This window comes from Etheostoma cragini, unplaced genomic scaffold, assembly GCF_013103735.1.
Source record: "Etheostoma cragini isolate CJK2018 unplaced genomic scaffold, CSU_Ecrag_1.0 ScbMSFa_117, whole genome shotgun sequence".
Taxonomy (NCBI): domain Eukaryota; kingdom Metazoa; phylum Chordata; class Actinopteri; order Perciformes; family Percidae; genus Etheostoma; species Etheostoma cragini.
Window position 1 is genome coordinate 2,674 of NW_023265196.1, and position 355 is coordinate 3,028.

Sequence of the window (355 nt, forward strand, 5' to 3'; positions counted from 1 at the left end):
TTCATTTATCCTGGATATCTTTATTCTACTTTCGTGCAACAGGCCCCTGGACAAACTCTGCAAATGATGAGTAGTTATTTCAACATGTGTGTAAATTCATCTAAGTCTCACACGGTCACTCAAATACAACAGTAATCAAGCTCTTGCTGTGATTTTTCTGTTGGCTTGCTAATCATTTTTCCTTGAAAAAACAGCAGTGCTAGCTGTGCTTATCTAGCAGTGCTAGATAAACCATCCATAAAATTTTCCTTTGTTAGTCAACAATCAGGGAAAGCAGGAAAATATCAAATTTGTAAAGCTGGTTGTCTTTTATACCTCCAAATTGTTCCATCCTCAATTTTTCATTTCATCCTGT